This window comes from Lygodium microphyllum, chromosome 15 (assembly GCF_053477565.2).
Source record: "Lygodium microphyllum isolate KBCC chromosome 15, Lygodium_microphyllum_v1.1.10, whole genome shotgun sequence".
NCBI lineage: Eukaryota > Viridiplantae > Streptophyta > Polypodiopsida > Schizaeales > Lygodiaceae > Lygodium > Lygodium microphyllum.
In genome coordinates this window covers 146,212,458-146,238,301 of record NC_141149.1, presented here as the reverse complement: position 1 = coordinate 146,238,301, position 25,844 = coordinate 146,212,458, and the positions used below count along the sequence as shown (strand labels likewise).

At 41.2% G+C, this 25,844-nt stretch overlaps 1 protein-coding gene across 9 annotated transcripts in view; it reads left to right on the top strand.

Annotated features, from left to right (window-relative positions):
- LOC148025193 (varicose-related protein-like) overlaps window positions 1-25,844 on the top strand; it is a 162,914-nt gene that overhangs the window by 96,306 nt on the left and 40,764 nt on the right. The window lies entirely within an intron of this gene.

Sequence of the window (25,844 nt, the reverse complement as noted above, 5' to 3'; positions counted from 1 at the left end):
TCCCATACACACACTTGAGCGTATGTTTGTGTGTGTGTGTGCTACAGACCCAGCTACTTTTCTTAAAATGAAACCAGTGTTCTTTATCACTCATATACACTCAGATATGCACTCTTTGCTTTCTGGAATAACTATTAATATTAGCCACCAAGAGTTGATGGATCTAGTAGAAGCAGCTAAAAACAGTAAGAAAGCACCTTAGATGCTGGAGGGAAAGCTCTTTGAGATCATAGGATTCTTGAAAAGAGCCCAAAGACCAGTCCAAAAATGGGGCACTCACAGACATAAATGTTTTGTTATGAAAGGATATATTATGTCAATGTATAGTAGATGTTGTATTCAGTGTCAGCACAACACACATCAAAAGCTCCAAGAGGGTGAATTTCAATTTCATGAAAGACAAAAACTCAAAACATGTTTGAGAGGTTCCCAAACTGCCCATAAATCCTAATATCTTACCTAGTCAATGAGGTATAAGTGGGGTCACAAGGCAACAGAAACAATGCCCAAGAGCTAGAAGTTCCCTAAAGGAGCTGACGGGAAAATGTTTCATGGTTTTACTAAGGTGGGAGGGAGTGTGAGATGGGGCAGCCTCAGAAAAATGTTTCATGGTTTTACTAAGGTGCTACACAGCATACACAAGTCGATCCTCTACACTATGCTTTTCAAGGAAGCTTTCCACTGGCAAGGCATTGCTAAGCAAAAAAGGTGCATTACCTAGTAAACCTTCATTAGCTCATAAAACAGCCCCAAAACTCAGATGCACTCGTGTCTTTCAGTGTCCCATAAGCAAACTCCCCCACCTTTGGTTGGTTCCATCTTCATAAATAGAGATTGTGCTAGACCAATTGCATCCCTTATCAACACTTCTACCTTAGTTGCATCCCTTGCATCCTCACTCTTCCCCCTTTAGTGGCTGGCATCTTCTTCAACCGGCTGCTGCCCTCCATCTCCACTTGCTGCCGTGGACATCCTATAGCTGCCCTTCATCATGTGGTGGACTGCATTTGTTCCATCTTGCTGATGCTATTAGTTTGCTGCTGTTGCAGCTGCCCATTTGCTGTGGACATGATTTGATGGAGTTTTCACACTGCTGTATGTGTGTTTTCTCTGCCATATCCTCCAGCAGCTGCTGCCTAGTCTGCCTTGGTATTTCCAGGTCCTCCATCCCTTGTCACCATCAACACCACCCATGTTTTGGCTGTTCTAGCTGACATGTGACTACTGGTCATTGTTTGCAACAGGTCATTTTTGAGTTTTGGGCACTTTTCTACGTCATCCTCTACTTGGATTGGTGGGTACTGCACTAAGGATCTGTCTCTAGTGGACAACATACATTGACATCTCCCTCAATCCACTCCCACGAGAGCACTCCCACGAGAGTCATTGGTTGTTGGAGTGCTCTACCCTTGAGCATTGTGACATTCACTCATTTACATTCAGCATTAATTCAATCATTAGATTATACTCTTTTGCATTTTTTGTGTTTTATGTGTGTTTGTTTGAGGTATTGTGTTTTAGTTATGTTGGTATATTTTGTGTTTTATTAGTGCAAAACCCTAGCATATCTTCACATGATATCATAGCTAGAGCTCTTCTGAAGATTATCTTCAGGCTATTGTGGAGTGCTTGGTTTGTTCTTGATTGGCTTTCCAAAGAGTATCTTGAGACTATTATGGATTGCTTATTTTATTCTTGACTACACTATATGCCATGTATTGACTCACAATGGCTTAGACCATTCTATCTTGGGATCCTCTATTGTTTTCTCAGGACACTACTTCGATGGAGGCCTTGCTAAGGCATTATAGTCTTGATGTGAAGGACAACGCTCCATGATCATGATCTATTATTCTTTTTTCTAGGGATAATTCACCAAAGCCCAACTCTTCTTCATTTCATATTCCTTCACAAAGGGCTTCTCAGTTGGGACACTTCATTGATGAGATCACCTCTAAATTGAGAAAATAATTTCTGTTGGGGAGACAATCGAAAGTCCAAAGTCTTCATAGAAAAGGCCGGTGGCCAGTTCATGCAATCCATTTTTGTGTGATCCTGATTATGTCTATATTACTCCTCTTGTTATGGAGGAGCCGAGTGTTAAATCACTACGGATATCTAGACCCATATTAGTATAGATTTGAAGAATACTCTATGATCACAGATATTCCAAATGGTAATTTTATATCTTTTGTTTCATTTGAGTATGAGTTTGGTGGTTCATATTCACAATGTTTGCCTTACCCTACTACTTTAAGTCCATCTTTTAATTCATACCCATTAACTTTAGGCCCTTCTTTTAGACCTACTATAGGGTATCAAGTCTTAGTACACATTGTCTTTGATTCATATACAGTATTTAGGCCATCATGAGATACTCCAATGTGTATCAGTTTGCACCTTGGTGCTTTGTTACCGGGAATGCCATTTGTGCACTATGCACCTTTCACATATTCGTGAGTGAGTAACATTTTGTTCTTTGGTCTCGTCATGTGGTACATCCCCCTCAAGCACACTGTAACTGAAACCAGCCTTCCTTCCTTGGATAGGGTGGTAAATATTCTAATTAAACACTTAGTTACAAGAACTAACAAGTTCATAAAACTGAAATACACACTTTACCATACAATCTTGGACATTGGATAGCTTGTTGGCCCCAAAATTGGTGCCCTTTGTGGTATTTCTTTATCTTATTTTGCAAATGGAAGGAGTATAAGTGAGATTCTTTGATCTTCTCTGCTAATTCAAGTGGCTCTTGGTACCAAATTGACCAGCAAGGCTCCAAACCATTGTGCCCCTTGATTTTCTAGGGGATTGGCGTTTACCTTGCTCCTTGAAAGACAAATTTAGCTCCAAATTTGATGTTGGCTAGCTTGCCTCTTAAATCTTCTTGAAATAATTTATGTTGCTGGAATTTAAGTCTTTGACCCTCAATTCTGAGCACCATCCAGAGACAGTTGTCAAAATCCTAATTTCTGCTGTAAATTAGGCTTTAAAACAGAGATTGATTGAAATCTCTTCGTTTGATGGCTCAAATTATTGAAAAATGTTGAGATAACTTGAGAGATGACTGGGGGATGACACTCGAGAGAGAATGTTGTAAAGAGAGAAATTTCACAGTTTCATTGTGAGAAACACTAAAGAATTGTTGCTGCCCTACTCAAACAACCATGGAAGTTTTCACCTACAGCTTAGGACCACCAGAAAGATAGCTACCCCCTCTTGTATGCCGTCATCTGCTCGAGAAGGACCTTGGGCTGCTATCATGTGCTCTTAGAGGGCTCCAAAATGCTATCACATGCTGTAGGATTGATCCCTAGTGATTTCAAATCACACTAGCAACCTCTCCTTGCCTTCTAATAGCCTTCTTCTCTCTTACAATGACTGGAATAGACTTTTACTAGCCTCTAAAAACGTTTTTTTCACTTGCATGGGCAAGTTTTGCCAAGTGATAGCCTTTTAATTTCATTTTTTAGTATTATCTAGCTTATTAAATTAATTTTCAGAATATTGATTTTAAAAGTTAATTTAATAACTATTCCAGTGCTCAAAAATTAATTCCACTAGCCAATAATTAAATTGGCTAGAACAATTCGTGTTCCAAGTATCCTTGAGCAGTTATTGACTCTTAGACTAGCATTATCTAACCTCTAATGTCACCACTGACATAGTGACCAATAAATTGGTCTAGGCCCAAATCTGACATCGGGTACCTCCAACTTTTGTCTTTGGTACCAATTGATATCTTAGGGTCCTAGGTCCCACACCATGAAATAATTGACTTGCACCTCACATGTACATGTCACATTAGCACAAATGCTAAGCAAAGTAATAAAATTTCACGTCCTTGTGATAGCAAATCCTTTCCAATTGCTCAAATGCATAGACCCCTCTCTTGTGTTTATGAGTCTCTTCATGCATTGACAGAAATAGGAAGTGGAAAGGAATCCCTTGGGCACTTTGATCCCTAGTCCCAGCCTTTTCAGCTGATCCTAAGTATGAAACATGATCTTATGTTGATAATTAGCCTCGTTAATGAAGGAAAAAGAAAGTGGTAAAGTCAAAACATCACAAAGATCCTCTTGGCATTAGTACTATATTGGCCAAAAATTCATTTCAGCCTTACAAAATGTGAAACCCCCAGAATATGAAAGGTTCCATTTCTTTTTGCAAAACTTTTTTTCTTTGCGTCAAATGAATTTTGTTTGAATGGTTTCTTAAAAAAGAGAACATTTGGACTGTTTTTCTTTTTCAGCTTGCATTTCTTTTTTCCCAAAAATCGGAAAAAAAAAACTTAATTTTAAAACTACAAATTATAGAACACATGTTTAAAGACAAATACAAGTGCCATTATAAAATAAGATGGATACATGAGGTTACAAGCCAAAATTGGCATATGCTAGGCCTTGGCAGTCACATGTGCAACGTGTAGTAGTACATCATATATGGATAGATTATACGTAGGAGTGCTCAATGGATATAAAAAAGAGAGGTCTAGAATGAGGTATCATCATCATCATCATCATCATCATCATTAGGACCATTGGAGTGCTTATCAAGAGAGTCTGAAGTTGATTGTTGGGATCGGATGGTAATGATGGCTCCCTAGGCAATGTCATCATGAGGCATGTGATTGGAACTCCTAGAGCCTACCTCACATATGTTTGCAAACCACTTGAACCACTCCTCGTTGATATCGAAGGGCACCGAATGACCACAACCATGTTGCTACCTACTTGAACTCCTTGCCCACGAGCATGCTAGTTGTGAGTGTTATGAGTGTTAGCTGCCATTAGCTCTTTGTAGAGGTTTGCAAAGATCAACTTCTTATGATCAATCTCGTGATGCACACTCGTAAGAGTGTCACCCATCAACTTGAAGGTATTAACATTCACCTAAACAAGGCATATAAAGATTGTAAATACTAAATTGTAAAGCATAAAGTTGAAAATAACAAGTCAAAACTTAACTTATCATTTTAAATTTATGAGTCATGATTTATGGTTCAGTATTTATCTACTTTGGACTACTCATATTAAGCACGACAGTCATCATATATAAGTTAGTGTGGTAAAAGACTAGCTACTCTAACTATCTTATGCTAAGTGAATTGCGAATTTTCGTGTGTGTTTGAGAGAATAGGTACTCTAGTTTCTCTCACATGCACTCGAACAACAATCTTGGGCAAGAACTCTCATTGCTAATGGCTAAAAAGTCTCGAGTGTGTTATTGAACTTATGTCATCAAAAGACTTCACAAGTGACTCTCTCGTCCAACAAGTGGGAGAAGCAAATGCTACATGTCCTCTTTGATCTACATAGTACCAAAAGCTCTTTTAGCAGTACATTGTGGTCATCCATAGGCACCATAGGGCATAGTATCTTGAAACGGCGTTTCAAGGGACTGCGAAACGAAACAGTCGTTTCAGACGAAAACATAAGTAGGAAAACACCGTTTTGGCACCCTGTCTTCTGTAGCACATTACCTTCTTTAGCTCTGGACTCCACTGCCACCTCCTCCTTTTTTTAAAAAATTTCATTCTTCTTTTTTTTTTTCCCTTTTCCTTTTAGGTTTTTTCTCCTTCCTTCCTTTTTCCTAAGTTCTTTTTCTTATTCCACTCTTCTTCTTTTTTATTTTTTTCCCTCCTCCTTCTCATCAATCTTCTTTTATTTCTTAACTTCTTTGCGAATTCCTATTTGGCATTACCTTATCATGGTGCTAGATCTCTTTTGGAGGCACGCCAATGTAATCAAGGGATACATGGGTCCTCAAAGTCACATGAGAAGATAGTGCATGGATCAAAAAATCCGGACGAGCTATGACTCCTAGACTCTATAGACTAGACTCATGATACCTCAGAAGTCAAGAGTCAGTTTTGCATTGGAGTTGCTAGTTACATGTTTTCACCAGTGGCATTATACATATCACATGCACATGATGATATCATGATTGTTTGTTGATGTTGATAGTTATTACGTAGGAAAAGATATTCGTACTTAGTGCCAACTGAACTTTGGGCAGATTATTTACATCACACAGTTACATGTATTTTGATTTTGCTTATTATGCATCTTGGTTTCACTGTTCTTGATATCAGTCTTTAGATGATTCATGAGTCATAAATTATGATTTATTTTATTGTTTAAAGTTTTGAAAATTGCGTCTTAACTATGTTAAACTATCTTAACCATTGAGTCTTCACTCGTGACATGTATAATCAATCATGATTTTGATCATATGACATGAAGACTCAAAAGTTTTGTATAAATTTGGATACACGTCGTAGGATTGATATATTTACATATCCATCTAATAACATATTTTTTTAAGTGTACATTTGGAATGCCACTTGAAACTAGCTTTGCTCCTCGGATAGGGTGGTAGATAACCTGATTTAACACTAATTATAGCAATCATAAAAGTCATATAAATTGAAAATGCACATTTTACTATTTTCATCTTGGAGATTGGACATCCGGTTGGTCCCAAAACTGGCGCCCCTTGCAGTATTTTTTTAATTCTGTATTGCAAATGGAAGGAGTATAATTGAGATTCTGTGATCTCCTTCACTAATCTAAGTGCCTCTTGCTGTCAAAACTGACTAGCAAGCCTCCAAACCAATTTGCCCCTTGGTTTGCTTAGGAATTGTCATTCATGTTACTTCTTGAAAGACAAATTCAGCCCTAAATTTGATTTTAACTGGCTAGCCTTTTGAATTTCTCTTAAATTCCCCAATTTCAACTGTTGAAATTCAAGTCCTAGGCCCTTAATTTTAAGTATACATCCCGAGGGAGCTATCAAAACCCTAATTTTTACTATAAATTAGGGTTTACAGCAAAGATTGATTGAAATCTCTTCCTCTGATGGCTCTTTCAAAGTTTCATCAGGAGTGAATAACTGTTGTTGCCTTGCTCAAACAGCCATGGAAGCTCACATCTACAACTATGGACCATTAGAAAGACAAGTACCCCCTTATGTATGTTGTCATCATGCACCAGAAGGACCTTGGGTTGCTGTCACCTACTCTTGGAGGGCTCCAAACTGCTCTCACATGTTGTAGGATTGATCCTTGGTGGCTGCAAATCACATCAATAGCCTCTCTTTGCTCTCTAAGAGTCTCCTTGTCTCTCACAATGGCCCAAATAGACTCCATTAGCCACTAGAAATGTTTTTTCCACTTGCATGGGCAAGTTTTGCCAAGTGGTAGCCTTCTAATCTCACTTTCTAGCATTATCCATCTTATTAAATTAATTTTTAGAACAATCATTCTGAAAATTAATTTAACAATTATTCTAATGTCCCAAAAATTAATTCCACCAGCCAATAATTAAAGTGGCTAGGCCAATCTGTCTTGCAAGTATGTCACAGTAGTTATTGACCCTTAGTCTGGCATTAATTAACTGATTAATACCTAGTCTCTAATGTCACCACCGACATTAGTGGCCAATAATTTGGTCTAGACCTCAGACACTAGGTACCACCTAGTACCTATCAAGCATAACTTATTACAACTTTTGCCTTTGACACCCACTATATCCTCGAGGTCTTTCGCGCATTACCATGAAATAACTACCATGTGCATTACATGTGCTAAATAACCTTGCACATTTGATTAATATCTTAATTAAATGTTATCAGCAAGATTAGAGCATCTCAAAACTTCACGTCCTTGTGACAAACCTTCCCCTTGAAATCCCTGCAATCGTCCTTAATTGTACTGCATTGTGCCAAACGAAAAGCAAATTGCATTGGAATTTCCATAAGCCATCACAATCATAACATTGGCCACTGTTGTCCAACCAAGCCATATGCCTCAAATTTGCTGAAAATTTCAAGCCAATAAATACATAACATAAAATTGAAAAACAGTTCAGAACTATTGCTAGAAACCCATTGGATGCATTCATAACTCATGTTTCTTAATTGTTTTGACTTCAAAACTATAGTAAAGCATAATTTTTAGCATAAACCGTGGCTGAAACTCTCAATGGCATTTACTCACATGCTACTGTCCATGGAACCAGCTGTAAACCTCTGAAAATTGAGTATCAATTGATTATAAATTGATCACTTTTTGATCTAAGCAATTATCACAGACTGATTACAAAATCCAATCAGAAAGTGATGCAAAATTGATCGCAAAAGTGACCATAAATAGTTTTCAAACGGATAAAAAATTAAGTTGAACTGATCAGAATTTTTGCCTCAAAACTGAGGCAAAAGCTCATGCCAAACGGATCATAAACTGATGCAAAATATAGTCTCAGAGCCACGGTAACAACCATACTCATATACATACATCTCATAGTGACTAGTACATTGAGTAGTGATCCCATGGTAGATATACTGTTAGCATAGTACCTTGGATGCATATCCAATACATCCGAGATCCACTACATACGAGAGCTGTTCTTCACAACGGGCGGAGTGGAAGTGCTATCTCCCCCTTGAGCATCAAGTAATACTTTGAGTGCCTGCTCTACTGAACTTGACTGAGCCCGAGTTAGAGTTCGTTGTAACTAAAAGGCATCTCGATAAAGTTGCAACAACTAAGGATCGTCTGCCAAGTCATCCTCTTCCATCCAATTTGCGTCTATTGGTAAAACAATGTTGAATCTTCACCAAGAAGCATATGGAAACTTTACCTCTTAACTTTACATGCCTCAAACCTCCACTAAGTTTTAGGCCTTTCTTCCCCTTAAGCGTCGAGATGCTTTATACTTTCACATTGTTGCAATTTCAACTTAACTAATATGCAACATTGCATCCAGTTGCCCCTCATGTGTGCCTGATATGCTAGTAGCACCAAATGCATAAGGAAACATTATTGTTTGCATACTTTGGACCTCTGCAATGTGATTGTGCATGAGAATTTGCATACTACCAACCATATCAAGATACATTTTTCCATACATTGTATGCATTACTAGCAGCATTTTTCCTTATAACTAACACTATACGGAGCATTTGCATGACCAACATTAATACCATGAGTCCCAAACATAGTGGGCTGCATATATGCATTGCCAAACTTACGACTTTGTGTCCCTACATTATGTCAAACTTACAACTTTGTGCCCCCACATCATGCCAACATTGCTATACATGGGGTTATGTATATTACTAGTTATACCTAGATACCTTGGGCCTTAAACACCACGCATTAGTTGCTACATATGATAAGGAGTTGTGTCATACATCCCTATATGCAGTCCCTAACCCACCATAGCATGGAAACTAGTGCGACCACCAAAGTAACCTAGCTACGTGATAGTTGCATGCATGCTCTACTGTCCAAAAAACCTGCAACCAATCTTTCTCCTTGAATAGGGTAGCCGATAAGCTGATTTAACACTAATTACAACAAGAATAAAATTCACATAAATTGAAAATGCACACTTTTTCCACTTTAATCTTGGAGATTGGATACCTGGTTGGCCCCAAAATTGTTGGGCCCCCTTGCGGTATTTCTTTATCTTATATTGCAAATGGAATGAGTGCAACTGAGATCCTTTGACCTTCTTCGCTAATCCAAGTGCCTCTTGTTGTCAAAACTGATCAACAAGCCTCCAAACCTATTTGTTTCAATCTTTGCTACTCGAGCAAGTGTCTTCTCATAATTAATCTTATAAGCATGTGCATAACCATTAGCAACTAGTCTTGCTTTGTACATACTCACAATTCCATGTCTATTATGTTTTACTTTGCAACCCCTCTTACAACCTATAGCTTTCTTTCCCTCTTGTATCCCCCCTCCTGTGTGCTATCATTTGGACTAGAAGGACCTTGGGTTGTTGTCACTTGGTCTTGGAGGGCTCCAAACTGCTCTCACATGCTATAGGATTGATCCCTAGTGACTTAAAATCACATCAGCGGCCTCTCTTTGCTCTCTAACGGTCTTCTCCTTTCTAACAATGGTTGGAGTAGACTCCACCAGTCCCTAAAAACGCTTTTCCCACTTGCATGGGCAAGTTTTGCCAAATGGTAGCCTTCTAATTCTATTTTCCAGTATTATCCAACGTATTAAATTAATTTTTAGCATAATTAATTTAATAATTATTCTAGTGCTCAAAAAAGTAATTTCACTAGCCAATAATTAAATTGGCTAGACCAGTTTGTCTTTCAAGTATCCCTGAGCAGTTATTGACCCTTAGACTGGTATTAACTAATTAATTAATGCTTAGTCTCTAATGTGACCAGCGATATTACTGCCCAATAAATTGGTCTAGGCCCAAATTTGACTCTAGGTATGACCTAGTACTTGTTAGGCTTAACTTATTACAACTTTTATCTTTGACACCCACTGCATCCTTGGAACTCTTGGCCTGTTACCATGAAATAACTGCCATGTGCATCACATGTGCTAAATAACCTTGTATATTTGAATAATATCTTATTGAAATATTATTGGCAAGATTAGAGCATCTCAAAATTTCACGTACCCGTGACACCATTTCCTTCTTTCCAAAATTTGGCCCAAACTCCGAAACTCTAGTTTTTCTTGTTTTCGTTTCCCCATTTCTGAAACTTTCTTGTACTATGCATAGGAGTCAAATATGCAAGTTGATGTGGTCGGAGCTTTCTATCATCCATGATGGCCATCAGTTTGTTGGCTGTGGATATAGCAAAGCTGCAAAACCATAGATAGGCTTATGCATCCATATCCATCTCCTCTTTGCCACCTCTATAAGGTTTACACGCTATGTCTCTTTAATCATTGTGCAAGCGTGCACCTGCACTAATACTGCTTTGAAGAAGTGAACGAGAAGGCCTCACGCAATCACTCCTATGCAACACTCTATAAAAGGGAGTCACAATAATCACTCATTACGTAACACTAACAAAGAGAGTGACAAGATTCACAACATGGATGTTTTGCCAAAAATGTCTATTAAGGCACAAGCATTGTATGGCTTTGGCCCTCTTTGTCACGTTCTCATTCCACTCATTACATAGAATAGACACCACTGCTTGGCGGACCGCACCTTATAAAGGTGCCCCAAAAGCAAAAACAAGAAACAACGAATCGAGTTGAACAAGGCTTCTTCAACTCAAGTGTACTTTGTTGTGGTACGTTGCAGGCACCTTTATCTTTACCATGAATAATGTGATAACTAATGTAGCTGTATGCAACACCCTCTTTACTCACTTAAGCTTCTTGATATACTCCATGAGGAAGTCCAAACAATGACTTGGACATGGAGTCCATACAATCATGGGAATTCGGCCTCAACAAGCAAGCACCTCATTTGCCAAGAATTGGATGCATTGTTGGTGATGATTTGTATCATATTTGAGGAGTCTATCTATATGCAAAATACTTTGCGTGGAGAGAGAGAGAGAGAGAGTTCATAAATCATACTTATTTAATAAATTATTGATGGGCCCCAAAAACAATGTGCTAAGTGGACATGGTATGAATATATTGATGCCCAATTTCTTATGGTGTGAAACTAGCCTTCCTACTCGGATAGGTAGGTAAATAACTTGATTAAGCACTAATTAGAGTAAGTATAAAATTCGCTTAAACTGAAAATGCATACTTTACCACTTTAATCTTGGATATTGGACACCTTGTTGGCCCTGAAATTGGCACCCTTTGCGGTATTTCTTTATTTTATATTGCAAATGAAAGGAGTACAATTGAGATACTTTGATCTCCTCTGCTAATCCGAGTGCCTCTTGTTGTCAAAATTGACCAGCAAGCTTCCAAACTGATTTTGCCCCTTGGTTTACTTGGGAATTGCCCTTCATCTTGCTTCTTGAAAGACAGAGTCTCCTTGAAATTCCTTGATTTTAGCTGGAATTTAAGTCCTAGGCACTCAATTTTGAGTAGCATCTTGAGGCGTCTGTTAGAATGCTGGGGGATGAGAGAGAATGCTATAGAGAGAGAAATTTGAGAGTTTCATCACGAGAAACATTGAAAAGCCGATGTTGCCTTGTTGAAACAGCCATGGAAGCTATCACGTACAACTTAGGACCACCAAAAAGATTATTGCCCCCTCTTGTATGTTGTCTTTTACACCAAAAGCACCTTGGGCTGCTATGGCGTGCTCCTGAAGGGTGTCAAATTGTTGTCACACACTATAGGATTGATCCTTAGTGGTTGTAAATCACATCAGTAGTCTCTCCTTGCTCTCTAACAACCTCCTTCTTTGTCACAATGACTGGAATAGACTTCAATCAGCCCCTAAAAACGTTTTTTCCACTTGCATGGGCAAGTTTTACCAAGTGGTAGCCTTCTAATCCCATTTTCAAGTATTATCGAACTTATTAAATTAATTTTCAAAATATTGAGTTATAAAATTAATTAATTAAATAGTCTAGTTCTCAAAAAATTAATTTCATTAGCCAATAATTAAATTGGCTAGGCCAATTCATCTTTCAAGTATCCTTGAGGAGTTATTAGCCCTTAGACCTGCATTAATTAATGCTTAGTTTCTAATGTCACCACTGATATCAGTGGCTAATAAATTGGTGTAGGCCAAAATCTGGCACCGAGTACGACCTAGTACATATTAGGCATAACTTATTAGAACTTTTACCTTTGGCACCCATTGCATCTTAAGGGTCCTTGGCTTGCTATTGTGAAATAATTGCCATGTGCATCCCATGTGATAAACAACCTTGTACATTTGATTAATAACTTAATGAAATGTTATTGGTAAGATTAAAGCATCTCAAAATTTTGACATCCTCATGATATGGTCACTCCATCTCTTTATCAATCCTCTCCTTCTCTTCACCAATTTATATATCTCAATGTATATCTAGATGATGATTAGTCAAATGTAGTGGTAGGTGAATGTGCCCGTTGTTTTTCTCCCTCTCTTGCTATGTCTATAGCTCCCAAAAAGAAGATGCTTAGTGGACATGACATGAAAATATTGATGTCCAATTTTTTATGGTCACTCCATCTCTCCATCAATCCTCTCTTTCTCTTGATCAATTTTGTTGGTCCGCATGCTATTATAGATGACACCAATCCATTCTTCATATGGACCCACATTGGCTTTTGCAATCTTTCATTGCTCTTGCTTTAGGACATTAAATGCAAGATTGCACTCAATCAGGATGTATGCAATCTCAATGTCTACAAGTCATTGCCTTCGATAAATCAAAACTTAATATCATAGATTAAAAATTACTTAAATATTCAAACTGTAATCAATCAATAATGATCCATGCATTTGTAAGACTCAAAATGAATCCATGGACCATGTCGCATGTTGCATGTCACATGAACCATAAAACATTCTATTAAACATGTTTAAACTTGAAATCTATCTCTCTATAGCCTAGCTTTGACTAGGCAAAAAATACAATTTTATTCCATGTGCAAAACTAGACTAGCTATAATCTTGATGGACCAAAATTTAAATTCAAGGCTTTGCTATGTTTTAAAAACACCTCGATGTTTCTAACGTTTCCTACTTGTAGGAAACACGTTTCCTTGCAACTTTGCGACCCATGCACATGACTGGGGGCTTGGGAGAGAAGGGATTGCCTCGCTAGTGCTGCATGAGTCTCCACTCTTTTCTTTTTGCTAGAGTGGGACATGGATGTGAAGTCAAGATCACCAATGGTGGAGATACCGGTGAAAGATAAGACTACATTGGAGGTTTCCTTATAAGTAGCCATAGGTGTTGGTACTGATGCGCCACTTCCTCCTCCTTCCTACTAGATCCCCTTCTCATTTTGGCAAGAATCTAATCTGCAATGTTTTGAGGAATTTCCTTACATGAAGCAACTTGCCCCCTAACTTGGAAAGATGTTGGAGAAGGCGGACCGCACCAGTTGTGTATTGCTTCCCGCAATACTTACATGTCCAATAGTGGGAGTTGTACTTCTTTGCATCCCTCTCCACATGAATGATGCCCAAATTGAAGGCCTCATGTTTCTCACGTATCATGATGCCAATGGAGGCTTCAAGCCTGGAAGTTTAGGTTGAGAGAGAGAGAGAGAGAGAGAGAGAGAGAGAGAGAGAGAGAGAGAGAGAGAGAGAGAGAGAGATTATCGTCTACATAAGGCCAATGTGGCCTATGAGAAAAAATCTAGAGTACATCCATGTCTAATGGCATCTCATCAGTAAGGTAAAGATAACATTACAAATAAGTGGATGGCCTATGGAACAATATTGAAAATAACTATACGATGGGACTATACTAGGGTTGAACCATACGTAGTGTTGTTCCATCGATAGAAAAGAAAAAAGAAAGGAAAGGAAAACCAGATTTGATAGAACCATGTACAAAAGTGTGGTGAAGACTATGGGCTGTAGTTGATCTCAAGATCTGCATATGATCTCAACTATGATGCGGTCCCTAGCTGCTTCACTGATATGCCTGGTGGTGAGTCTTCGATGTCTCGTGATAATGGCTCTAATCCGACTGTGGTGTGGCCTCCTTAGACGCGGTCCTGGTAGATGGGGTCATCGTGCTCGACGAATGGAAATGGCTCTATCCAATGTGACTCCACGGTGTGGCCTGTAAGGTGTCTAGCAGGGTGGCTTTGTCTCTGCTAGGTTGATAGTGTTAGTAGGGTCGGCTTTGTAGAAGAAGTCTGTCACTGCTCTCTGTGTGTGTTCCTCTGGGTGAGCTGGCCTCCTGTCTTGTAGTAGTGCAGTTCGGCGCCTCTTGAGCTCCAAGAGGAAAAGACCTAGGCATCTCCTCGTAATCCATGACACTAGGAAGGGGTCCAAATCCATCACAGAAGAGGCAGTGGTATCGTCCTTGTATGTCATAGTATACTGTGCATTTGCATATGTAGTGCTTCTCCGTCTTACGCTCTCGACCACAAAGCTGGCAAGTCCTATCCTCTGCTAGGGTATTTGTCCATCTGCCTGTCTCCATCTAAAGCCTAAGTGAGGAGGTGTAAATCTGTCCGATAGCAATCCGTACACTATGGGAGAGATGGGTGTCCATATATGCTGACCTAATAGTGAAACCATCATCAGAGAGACACAAGAAATGACTCCTATAGAACTCCATCCTCGATCCTAGAAGGAGTGGTGGATGGATCCATGTCCTTGCTGTCTCAATCCTCAAGATATCAGCTCTGATCACCTGTTTGAACTCTGATTGGTTGAGAGAAAGTGTAGGGCAGTCAAGGCTATAATCCATTTGTGGGAGATGATCAATATCCAAAACATGTAGGCTCATCCAAATAGCCATCTGTGAAAACCAACAGTTCTTCTTGGCTCCTGCCTGCTAGTTGTCTAGATGAGGTTAGTGCCAATCTAGAGTATCTATGGTGTAGAAGTTCCCATAGTCTGTGCCAAAAGGTCACTGTCCTGAAGAGTGCCTCCGTAACTATAGCTGTTGCCCCTAGCTCTGCTCTAACAATGGGATGTGGGGGGAGGGCTTACTCCTAATTATGCATGCTATCATCATGATCAATGGCCTTTCCATGCTATCCCAACCATCATAATAATCCCTCTTTACTCCAATCTGATCAGTGAGTGGGCTAAGATGCTTGTGGTACAAGTTGCAACTGCATACCTCTGCTCCATATAGTAATGTAGGTGTGACTAGGGTTTCAAACAAGCAAAGTTTGGTACGGGGCTCCTAGAACTGTATGCGAGGACATTGACTCTCGAGTGCCCCTAGTGCTGTGTATCCACGTGCCAGACGTGTCTCTGATGCCCCTCTCAACAAAAAACGTGGGCCAAAGAAGGTGACTCCCAAATAGACATATTCCCTCACATGCTCCAGTATGTCTCCTCCAAATGTGAACTGGTACATAGATCTAGTCACCCATGCTGCTAAAGTATTGAAAACCATGGTTCCGGTCTTCCCAAGGTTCACTATGAGGTCAAAATGCATAAGATTTTGAAAATGCATAACATTTTGAATGTTCAACTGGGGATTGATTATGCCAAAGCTTTAGGCTAACATGTTGTTATGCTTCGGCTTGACATTGAAAAGGCATTTGATCATGTTAGCTGGTCTTTTTTGCGGCAACTAATGTCCACCATGGGATTTGGTCCTCGCATGATTTCTCTTGTCGATACCATTAGTTAGGGTGCTATGGCTCATATTGCACTTAATGGAGGGATCACTGATGAAATTGCCTTGTCTCGGTCTCTTTAGCAAGGCTGCCATCTCAGCCCTTTGTTGTTTGCTTTAGTCACTCACCTGATGCTCTCCTTGTTGGATAAGTTGGCTAATTAAGTTGAGATTGTTGGTTTGTCTCTTCCCAGTGGTGCCCAACTTTTGGGTCAATCTTTGGTAGATGATTTCTTCATGTTCCTTAAGACTGGTCGCTCTAATGTTAATCGGGCAATGGTTGCGTGGAATCTTTTTGGTATGGCATCGAGACTTCATATTAATGCTCGGAAATCTACACTACTCTCTTGTACAGAGAATGATTTGCAAGCCTTGGGCTGGCATGGAGTTGTGATTCCTAAGGGAGATATAACCAAACACTTGGGTTATCCAATTGGTGTGGATGTAGCTTCCCGTGCCTTGCTTGATTGGAAGTCATCCGGTATTCATGATCAGTTCATGTACTGGAAATCTCAAGGCTGGCCTCTTCGTGTGAGACTTAAAGTTGCTCAATGTATCATGATCAATATGATTTCGTTTTTTCTACCATTGCTTCCTTGGACTAAGAAGTCTCTTTTGGAATTGGTTTAGCCGATCCGATTCATGTTGTGGAAAAAGAAAGGGAATCTTTTGGGCCAGGTGTGGGTTTCATGGCAGCATGTGACTACTCCTAAAAGGATTGGGGGGAGCAGCTTTATTGGATGTTAATTTGCATATAGCTGCTTTGAGGCTAGCTCTTTTGTAGGCACTATGTGTAGAGAGTCATCCCTGGTTAGATATTGCAAAATTTTTCATAGAATGGACTGGCATCTCTCATGGTAGCACAGTTATTCATGCTTCTTGGTAGCATGTGCTTAATTCCATGAGGCGTTTTAAGGTCTCCCAATCTTTTCTCCTTTCTCATTTGATTGCAACTTGGCAAGAGATGTTATGTTTGGCAGTTTGGCGCCCTCCTGATTTTCGTAATGATGAGAATTTGCTGCAAGGAGAAGTATTGGCTACCTCCAAATTGTTCGATTGGCCTGATAAAGATTGGCAGTGAGACAAGTTTAAGCAGATGGCTCATTTGGGGTTGTAGACAGTCCTTGATGGTGTCATTCCTGGCCAGCCCTATCTTTATTCTTTCCGGCATATTCATCAGCACTTTCGGATGCCTCGAGGATATCACGACATTTCGTCCTCCATACAGGACAGGCTTCTGAGGTTCTCTCCTTTGCTTGCATTACAACCGTTGTCTCCTTGGCATGATTGGATGTTTTTGTTTCTTGATGATTTTGAGAAAAGATCAGCCAACCAGATATATCATCAAATGGTGGAGGCCAAGAGATGGGTCACTGGAAAGGCTAATAAATTATGGTGTATTCAGGATAGCAAAAAGAAGTGGCAAGAAAGATTCATCCAACTCTGGAAGTCTAAGGTTCCTTATTAGGGTAAAGTGTTCACGTGGAGGTTGCTTATTGGGGGTCTTCCAACTGGGGATGTGTTGCGTGCCTGCAAGATCTCTGCTAGTCGTCGTGTATTTTGCATTGCATGTGATGAGACATTGCTTCATCTCTTTGTGTCTTGCCTTGTTGCTCGACAGATTTGGAGTTTTGTTTCCCGTGTGTGGTCCTCGGCGACTCAGCACCGGATATCAGCTCATTCATGGATTATGGAAAAGATGACCTCTATGTCTACTTTGCATTCAAATTATTCTTGCCTCTTCCATTTCCTTAGATGGACAGCCCTGTGGCATATTTGGCATTCTCAGAATGCCTTTATTTTTGATTCAGTATCGGGCATCCATGGTCATGTCGCGCGCATTCGTGGTTTAGTGTTATGGCAGATCTCGTCTATGGTGTTAGCTGATCTAGTTCTTCTTGACATTGCTGCTCCTTGGCTGGATATAGTTTGTTCCCCACTAGCAGTTCTTTCTCTGTGATATTTATGTGTTAGTGTCTTGGTAGACTTTCATTTGTGTCTGTTTTTTCTTTGTTGACCTGATGGTCTAATGTAAATATTTACTACTTAATTCAATTATCTTCATGGAGAGAGAGAGAGAGAGAGAGAGAGAGAGAAAGAGAGAGAGAGAGAGAGATGTTATCTACTATTTGGCAGGAAATGGTTGGCATGTCATTGTGCCCCTTTGGTTGGGTCTTTGGTCGGCCCAAAATCCTTCTCTAGCACAACCATATATGAAGATTTGGTTTCCATTTCTCTGTTTCTAGGGCTGCTTGCACAATTGGACAATCCATAATGCATTTGTTTTTTATTCCACATTTGGGGTGCATACTCACTTTGCCAAGTTATAAGGTGTTCTACATTGGTAGCTTGACCTTATTCAACATTGATCTCCTTTCGAGGGAAGACTTGGTCTCTTGGCATATGACAATCTTTGTTGCTTCTTTGCCGTGACTTTTGTACTCTTTTAGTTATCTTGTCTCTTGTAAAGCGTGTTTATGTACGATGGCCTAGAGCCATCTTGCATCTTGTAGTCATGTAATCTTGTACTTTTTTCATAATTAATACAATTACTTAGAGAGAGAGAGAGAGAGAGGAGAAGAGAATGCGACAGAGATGGAAGCCCTTCAGCCGCTTGTTTGACCCGCGTGTCCCTGCCATCATGGACCTGTGCGTCGCTGCCGTCACCTGCCATCGTCTGGGCCTACGCGTCTCTGTTGTCGCTTGGACCTGTGCGCGCCCTGTGAGAACAGACCTGTGTCAGTCGCTTGCCCCGTTTCTTCGCGCCACGTTGCAGACACTCATCTGATTCGACCACCCTATTGGCTTGTGGTCCTCCTATTCGTGCTGCTCTTGATCTGCACAGGCGTTGCGAACCCTATTCTCACTTGTTTTTGACAACGACAGCAAGCGCCAGGTCATGGCCACGTATTCTGCACCTATTGCCCCACTACACATCAGCCCTGCGTCTTTGCCCCTGGGCACCACAGTGTGCACGCTGCTGTGCCGAGAAGTGAGAGAGAGACATTATTTGGCAGGACGTGATTGCGTCCCTACACGGATCAGAGTGCTCACTGCTTGCGCGCACACACACACACACAGACACACACACACACACACAGAGACTTGTGGTCTTCAAGCCTGCAATAAGGGAGAGAAAGCAGTTCATGCTTAGCATCTAGATCAGTGATGGAGAATCTACAGGAGACAAATGGTATCGATGTGGCCTTTCTCGACCAACATTTAGGGAATGGGAATGACCAACTTCTGTTGGATTTAGACAGTGATTCATTGGCGGAGGATTCCGGTCAATTGGCAGAAGGGGATGAGACAGGTAAACGTCAGAAGATGTTGGTTGAAGATCTGCTATTAGGCCCCCTAAATTTGCCTCAGCCAGAGGTCCAGGCTGATGGGTCTCTTCAGTTCATGATGGCCAGTGGCAATCATCTTATGTCCGATTATGTTCATCCTAATGAGAGTAAAGCTAACTCTTTTCCAAAAGGGGATCATGTAGATGCAATCATGGGAACGGAACTGGTTCTACAGCAGATTGCTGCCTTCCATGAGAGGGCAGCCATCTTTTATTTTACAGGAAGGACTCCCTTGATCACAAGGATTCGTACCTAACTACTGTCTATGCTTGTAAATGTTCAACAGTGCCAAGAAGATGCTCCATGGCATGTGCAGGCTCCTCTTGTTGAAGAGATTTATGATGGTCCCAAGGGTTTTTTTGAGGTGCTTTTTCGCTCCTCGGAAGTGCAGTCATTCATCATGCAACGCATCCCTGTGTTTTTGGATGGGTAGATGGTTCACATGGTCCCTTGGAGGCCCATGGCCGAGTTTCAGGAGGTGTTGAGGAAGGCATGCCCTATTTGGGTGGAGGTGGTTGATTTCCCGGCGCATCTTTGGAGACTCCTCCCTTTGGTCTTGAGAACCTTAGGCGACGTGTTGGTAGAGCCTCGGCTGGCTTCCCGCAATCAGAATAGGGCATGCATGCTTTGGGACACAGGAAAACCCCGCCGCCCAAAATTTGTTCTCAGATTCCAGGACTGCAAACCTTGGTTTGTGAGTTGAAATGGGGTACTTTTGCAGGACATTGTTTCCGATGAGACCAATTGGGCCATTTTATTTCGGAATGTGATGAAAATCCTGAGGTTTTGCAGCAATCTATAGATTTAGACATGGATATGCAAGATCACCATCCTCCCCACATACATCAGCAGCTTGAAGCTGATCGTGAGATACCTCCCCAACATGGTCGTGATGAAGGTAAAAAAGAGGTTCCTCAAGTGAGCGTACTCCCCTTCCGGTTGACCGGAATGTGTCTTCTCGGGAAGAATCTTGGGTATCGGTGGTTAGACGTAATGCAAGACAAGCTTCTCGTTCGGCTCCTGCCCACCCATTTCCTATTTGTTATGAGAATTGCTTCTCGTTGGTTGGTTCAATAGTTTTCTCATTTCCTATTTATTATGAGAATTGCTTTGTTGAATGTGAAAGGTATCTCTTCGCGTAGCAAGCAGTATTGGTTGTGGAAAGTTGTGTTTGCTAGAAAGTGGGATGTATTTTGTGCGGTGGAGCATAAACAGCATGCTTTGGCTGGATCCTTCTATGTTTTTAAGGATTATGTTGTTTTATTCAGTGGTCGAGCTCCATATAAATCTGGAGTTATGTTGGTTGTGAAATCCTGTCTGCAGCCATCGATGGTTTCTCAAGACCCTCGAGGTTGATTTGTAATTCTGGAGATAGTTTATGAGGGAGAGGTTTTGTGGTTGGTAGGCGTGTATGCTCCTTCCACGGCAAGGGAGTGTTGTCAACTTTGGGATGACCTGCGCTGCCTTTCCATGGCTCTCCAAGGTTTTGTCATGGGCGACTTTAATGCATGTCTATCTGGGGATCAGGCTACTTCTCTGCACTTAGTTATGGATGATCCTAAGCGACAGGCTTGGGATGCCCTTGCAGTTGGAACTTTGAAGCAGGACATGCGGTCTTGGATGTATCCATCACAATGTGGTTATACCTATTGATCTTTGCAACATCCTAACACCTGGGCCAGACTCGATCAGATATATATTTGTCAGAGTGATTCCTTTCTTCCTGCAATTATTGACATGTGGGTGGAACGATAGCATGTCTTATCAGATCACTACCCTTTGGTCTTGGTCATGACCTATAGACCTGTTCATGTATTTAAGGCTCTTCTTACTCGGTTGCCACTTTGTTTTAATCAATCTTTTTTGCAGTAGAATCAGTTTTTGGAATATGTTCAGCAACTGATCGCTTCCTTTAGCTTGAAGGTCCTATCTGGAGGGAGGGATGCATGAGCTGTTTTTAGGGACAATGCTTGACAATTGTCCCGTTAGTATGGTATTCAGTAGGCTTCCTCTTTACGAGCTGAATTGCAAAATGCCCAATCTTTATTGGCCCACTCCTTGTCTTTAAGTCAATCAGGGGATTCTAATGATGAATTGATCACATGCATTGAATGGTTGAAAGGCAGGGTTCATTCTCTTCAAGAACAGGAATATGCAAAATACAAACTGTTGGCTAGAGCAGAAGGTTTATACAATAATAACTGCCAATCCCATCAATTCTTTGCTCGCTTGAACAAAAAATATGCTAGGGAAAATATTGTGCGCTTAGTGGATGAACAGGGTGTTATGGTGATGGATCCAGCCTCCATCATTCGTATGTGTGTCGACTTTTATAAGTCCTTGTTGGGTCCGCAAGAGAATTCTTCTGATCTCCTCCTCTCTGCTTGCTGCTAGATTTGCGAGTTGGTAAGCAACCAGGTCAAACTAGAATGGGTGGACTTAATGGAGGCGGATATTTCAGAAGATGAAGTGAAAGAAGTTGTTGGCCTAGGTTCCCTCCCCTACCTCTTTGAAACAATGGAGACCTATTTCCGTTATGGGTTCGTTATATAAAATCTCCACCAAAATCATTTCGAACAAATTGCAGAAAGTTTTTTCGCACCTAGTTCATCCACGTCGATATGGTTTCATTAAAGGTCGGAATATCATGCATAACAACTTGAATGTTCAACTGGGAATTCACTATGCTAAAGCTTCAGGATAGCAAGTAGTAATGCTTCAGCTCGATATTGAGAAGGCATTTGATCATGTTAGCTGGCCTTTTTTGCAGCAATTATTGTCTACAATGGGATTTGGCCCTCGCATGGTTTCTCTTGTTGACACTATTATTCAAGGAGTTGTCGCTCGTATTGCTCTTAATGGAGGGATCACGGAAGATATTGCCTTATCTCGATCTCTTAGGCAAGGCTACCCTCTCAGCCCTTTGCTGTTTGCTTTGGTCACTCACCTGATGGTCTCATTGTTGGACAAGTTGGCTGATCAAGGCGAGATAGTTGGCTTGACTCTTCCCAGTGGTACTCAACTTGTGGGTCAATCTTTGGCAGATGATTCTTTTATGTTCCTTAAGGCCGATGACACTAATGTTAATCGGGCAATGGTGGCATGGAATCTTTTTGCTTTGGCATCTAGTCTTCATATTAATACGCAGAAATCTACACTTGTCTCCTGTACGGAGACTGATTTGCAGGCCTTGGGCTGGCATGGAATTGTTATCCCAAAGGGAAATATAACCAAACACTTGGGATATCCTATTGGGGTGGAGGTAGCACCCTGGGCCTTACTGGATTGGATGGCCTCTCAGATTCATGACATGTTCATGTACTGGAAATCTCAAGATTGGCCTTTACATGTCAGATTGAAAGTTGCTCGAAGTATTACGATCAGTATGATATCGTTCTTTTTGCCACTCCTTCCCTAGACTAAGAAGTCTTTTTGGAACTTGTTCAGCCTATCAGGTTTATGTGGTGGAAAAAGAAGGGAATCGGTTGGGTCAAGTTTGGATTTCATGGCGACATTGGACTACACCTAAACGAATGGGGGGGCAACATGTGACTACACCTAAATGAATGGGGGGGAGCAGCCCTGTTAGATGTTGGATTGGCCGGACAAAGATGTGCATAGACTCAAGTTTAATCGGATTGCTCGTTTGGGATTGCAAACAGTTTGTGATGGTGTTATTCCTGGGCAGTACCGTCTTTACTCTTTTCGGCATATTCGTCAACACTTTCGGGTACCGCGTGGATATTGTGATATCTGGTCATCCATACAGGCCACACTTCAGAGGTTTTCTCCTTTACCAGTGCTACAGCCATTGTATCCATGGTGTGATTGGAAGTTTGTGATTTCGGATGATTTTGAGAAGAGGTCTACTAACGAGATATACCATTAGATGGTGGAGGCCAAGAGATGGGTTACTACAAAGGTGAATAAATTATGGCATGTTAGGGATGGCAAAAAGAAGTGGTAGGAAAGATTCCTTCAGCTTTGGAAGTCTAAGGTTCCCTATCAGGGGAAAGTTTTCTTGTGGAGATTGTTGATTGGTGGTCTTCCAACTGGAGAGGTGCTGCGTGCCCGAAAGATCTGTGCTGGTCGTAGTGTATTTTGCACTACATGTGATGAAACATGGCTTCATCTTTTTGTCTCTTGTCTAGTAGCGCGATAGATCTAGTGTTTTATTTCTTGTATCTGGCTCTCGATAACTCAGCTCCGTATAACAGCCCGGTCATGGATTATGGGAAAGCTGCCCTCCTTGCCTTCTTTGCATTTTGTTTATTTGTGTCTGTTCCAGTTCCTTAGATGGACTGCCTTGTGGCATATTTGGCGAACTCGGAATGCCTTTCTTTTTTATTCAGTCTTAGGCATCCATGGTCATGTGGCCCGTATTCGAGGTTTAGTGCTATGGTAGATTTCTTCCATGATATGAGCTGACCTGGTTCTTCCTGACATTGCTGCCCACTGGCTGGTCATTGTTCGCTCTACACTAGTAGTGTGATTTTCTCTTTGTGACTTAGTCCTAATAGTCTTTCGTCACTTTCTTTGAGGACTTGATGGTCTGATGCAATAGAATGTAAACACATAGAGAGAGAGAGAGAGAGAGAGAGAGAGAGAGAGAGAGAGAGAGAGAGAGAGATATTAACGTCTACATAAGGCCAATGTGGCCTATGAGACAAAATCCAGAGTACATACATGCCTAAAGTCATCTCATCAATAAGGTAAAGATAACATTACAAATAAGTGGGTGGCCTATGAAACAATATTGAAAATATACTGAAAATAACTATACGATGGGACTATACTAGGGTTGAACCATGTGTAGTGTTGTTTCATTGATAGAAAAGAAAAGGAAAGGAAAGGAGAACTAGATCTGATAGAGCCATGTACAAAAGTGTGGTGGAGACTATGGGCTGTAGTTGATCTCAAGATCTGCACATGATCTCAGCTCTGATGCGTTCCCTAGCTACTTCACTGATATGCCTGGTGGTGAGTCTTTGGTGTCTTGTGATAATGGCTCTAATCCGACGGTGGTGTGGCCTCCTCGGACAGGGTCCTGGTAGACGGGGTCGTCATGCTCGACGAAGGGAAATGGCTCTATCCAATGTGACTCCACGGTGTGGCTTGTAAGGTGTCTGGCAGGATGGCACTGTCTCTGCTAGGCTAGTAGTGTCAGTAGGGTTGGCTCTGTAGAAAAAGTCTGTCACTGCTCTGTGTGTGCGTCCTTTTGGATGAGCTGGCCTCCTGTCTCAGAGTAGTGCAGTTGGGTGTCTCTCGAGCTCCAGGAGGAAAAGACCTAGGCATCTTTGGTCCTCATACTCCATGACACGACGAAGAGGTCCAAATCCATCACGGAAGAGGTAGTGGTACCGTCCTCGTATGTCATAGTATACTGTGCATCTGCATATGTAGCGCTCCTCCGTCTCAGGCTCTCGACCACAAAGCTGGCAAGTCCTATCCTCTGCTAGGGTATGCTCCTAATGGTTTGATGTAACAGAAAGTAAGAGATACAAAGAGAATGCTGACCTGATGGTCTGCTGTAAATATTTACTACTTAATTCAATTATCTTCACGAAAAGAGAGAGAGAGAGTGAGAGAGAGAGAGAGTTATATTAACGTCTACAAATGGCCAAGTTGGCCTATGAGACCAAAGGGTTACATGCAAAATGTTTGGGAAGTTTTCCAAGTCCTAGTAAAGCTAGTATGTAGTGTTATGGTGAACCAACTTAGTAGGTACAAAATGGTATACAGACTCGATACAATCTAGATGCACTTCAAGTGCAGTGTGGAACTACTCATGGAGCATGGTCGTCTTAAGATGTTCCGCATGGGCATGTCTAGCATGGAGAGGCTGAAGCAGCGGGGTATGGCTTCTTGGTGGCGCTGTAGTATCAGCTGTATCTACAGGTGATGTCTCCTGTGGGGCGTGGGCTTGCTAGGTGTGGGCGGCGAGCTTTGCCTCTCTTTGTAGCTCTATCCAAGGTGACTCCTTGGGGTGGGGCCGGTGGTTGGTTGGCTGCAGTCCTCGTTGTAGAGGGGGTGGCTAAGGGTTTGTAGAACTCTTGGAGGGTGCGTTGTTGTGTGTTCCCAGCAGTTTGGTTATTTAGGCCCGATATTATTGGGTTATTTAGGCATTTTTTAGTGGTCATATGAGTGATGATTTAGGCATGGCTGCGAGCTGCCATATTTGGCATAGTTTGGGCCTATTTATTCAGTGGCTCTTCCTCTTCTTATTTAGTCATCATCATTCTTCAGGTGGTCTTCCTGTTGGAGAGAGGAGCCAGTGCCGGTGCCCACACAGCCAATGACTCACTGTTCTACGCGTCATTCTCATGTTTGGTATATGGATTCCATTTCCTAGCACATCTTTGAATTCTCTTCCTTTGCAATGTTCTCTTGTTCTTTTGTCTTGTGTTCAGCAGTTTATTTCAGCACTTGTCTATGCTTCCATTGTTGCACCACTTCTGACATGGTATCAAATTGCAGGATCTCAATT